General features: G+C 47.4%; 1 protein-coding gene across 1 annotated transcript in view; it reads left to right on the top strand.

The window, feature by feature from the left end:
• The window catches only part of depdc5 (DEP domain containing 5, GATOR1 subcomplex subunit), a 393,910-nt gene that overhangs the window by 113,742 nt on the left and 277,518 nt on the right, over positions 1–2,650 (top strand). The gene's annotated exons all lie outside the window — the stretch shown is intronic.

Here is a 2,650-nt window from a genome sequence, read left to right as displayed (position 1 = left end):
ATGGTCTCTTTTGATGTCACATCACTCTTTACGTGCATTCCTGTTGATGATGCAGTAGAGGTGGTCAGTTTAAAATTAAAATCAGACACCACTCTGAGCAGCAGGACCACGCTTTCCACAGAACAACTGTGTCAACTCTTGAAACTGTGCCTGCAGTCAACCTACTTCACATATGGGGAGCAATATTATAGGCAGAAACATGGGTGTGCTATGGGGTCTCCAGTTTCTCCTATTGTTGCCAACCTGTACATGGAGGTGGTAGAAAAGAGAGCCTTGACGTCCTTTTCAGGGACACCACCAAGTCATTGGTTCAGGTATGTTGAAGACACCTGGGTTAAAATCAAATCTCAGGAAGTCCAACATTTTACTGACCACATCAACTCTGTGGATAAATACATCAAATTCACACGAGAAGATGTAAAAAATGACAGGTTGGCTTTCTTGGACTGTGAGGTCTCAGTCTCTGATAGAGGACATTTGCAAACTGAGGTGTACCGCAAACCCACCCACACAGACCAGTATTTGCAGTTTGACTCCCATCACCCTTTGGAGCACAAGTTAGGAGTCATCAGGACTCTGTATCACAGAGAGACAGCATCCCCACTAGCTCGGGAGCTAGGCAGAAGGAGAAATCCTACACAAGACAGGCTCTAGAGCAATGTGGATATCCTAACTGGGCCTTCCTGAAAGAAGAAACCCAAACAGGACTCCAGTCAGCCAACAGGTGAAAAGGAGGAACCCAGACCCAGACCAGTGGTCATTCCATATGTTGAGGGAGTATCAGAGAAACTGAGACGTTTATTTTCTAAACATAACGTCCCAGTGGCTTTTAAACCCCAAAATACATTACGGCAAAGACTGGTTCATCCCAAAGATCCAGTCCCCCGGCACAAACAGAGTAATGTTGTGTATGCTGTTCAGTGTCAGGAGGGTGATCAGTCTTGCATCGGGGAAACAAAACAGCCACTGGCCAAAAGGATGGACCAGCACAGAAGATCAACATCAACAGGCCAGGACTCTGCGGTCTACACTCATCTCCAGGCCAGCGGTCACTCTTTCAGGGATGAAGATGTTCACATCCTGGACAGAGAGGAACGATGGTTTGAGAGAGGAGTAAAGGAGGCCATCTTTGTGAAAAGAAACCGTCCATCATTAAACAGGGGTGGAGGCCTCCGGGTTCAACTGTCCCCCTCTTACAATGCTGTGATTGCTAGTATCACTCAGCCCTCTGTGAACAGTAAACAGCCATCAGTGCGCTAATGATCCATTGTTTGGCCGATGGTCCTTCTTGAGCATGTGATCAGCTGGTTTTGGTTGTCAACAGCAAAACTGGTTGATCCACTCTGAGACGGTGCTATTTAAGAGACTGAGCTGAAAACAGCTCCTCAGACTGAGGAAGTCTCTCGGATGAGAGACGAAACATTTCTACATTTTTTGTTGATTTGCTTTGTTTTGTTTTTTTGAATGTCCAGAGGACCAGATTTAACTTTTTTAGATTTTTCTACCTGGATTATTGAGCATGCATCAGGATAGTAAAAGGTTAGTTAAAAGTAGGAAAAACTTAGGTAAAAGTAGCAAAAGGTCAGGTAAAAGTAGTAAAAATTTAGGTCAAAGTATCCATCCATCCATTTTCTTCCACTTCTCCGGGGTCAGGTCACTGGGGTAGCAGTCTAAGTAAGGAGGCCCAGACTTCCCTCTCCCCAGCCACTTGGGCCAGCTCTTCCGGGGGAATCCCGAGGCGTTCCCAGGCCAGCCGAGAAACATAGTCCCTCCAGCATGTCTTGGGTCTTCCTCTGGGCCTCCTTCCGGTGGGACGTGTCCGGAACACCTCACCAGGGAGGCTTCCAGAAGGCATCCTAAACAGATGCCCAAGCCACCTCAACTGGCTCCTCTCGACGTGGAGAAGCAGCAGCTCTACTCTGAGTCCCTCCCGGATGATCGAGCTTCTCACCCTGTCTCTAAGGGAGAGCCCAGACACCCTGCGGAGAAAACTCATTTCGGCCGCTTGTATCCGAGATCTCATTCTTTCGGTCACAACCCAAAGCTCGTGAACATAGATGAGGGTAGGAACGTAGATCGATCGGTAAATTGAGAGCTTCGCCTTTTGACTCAGCTCTGTCTTCACCACGACAGACCTGTACAGCGCCTGCTTCACTGCAGATGCTGCACCTATCCGCCTATCGAGCTCACGCTCCATTTTTCCCTCATTCGTGAACAAGACCCCAAGATACTTGAACTCCTCCACTTGGGGTAGGACCTCCTCCCTGACCCGGAGAGGGCACTCTACCCTTTTCCGGCTCAAGACCATGGCCTCGGATTTGGAGGAACTGATCTTCATCCCGGCCGCGTCGCATTCGGCTGCGAACCGCTCCAGCGAAAGCTGTAGATCACGATCTGATGAAGCCAATAGGACCACATCATCTGCAAAAAGCAGAGACGCAATCCTAAGGCCACCAAAACGGATCCCCTCAACACCTTGGCTGCGCCTAGAAATTCTGTCCAAAAAGTAGGTCAAAGTAGTAAAACATTAAATAAAAGTAACAAAAGATTAGGTCAGAGTAGCAAAAAGTTAGGTAAACGTAGTAAAAGATTAGGTAAAAGTTGCCAAAGTTTAGGTCAAAGTAGCAAAACATTAATTAAAAGTATCAAA

The sequence above is a fragment of the Nematolebias whitei genome, chromosome 9, assembly GCF_014905685.2.
Source record: "Nematolebias whitei isolate Nwh7 chromosome 9, NemWhi1, whole genome shotgun sequence".
Lineage (NCBI taxonomy): Eukaryota > Metazoa > Chordata > Actinopteri > Cyprinodontiformes > Rivulidae > Nematolebias > Nematolebias whitei.
The sequence above is the reverse complement of the archived record's forward strand: the minus strand, read 5'-3'. Positions and strand labels throughout refer to the sequence as shown.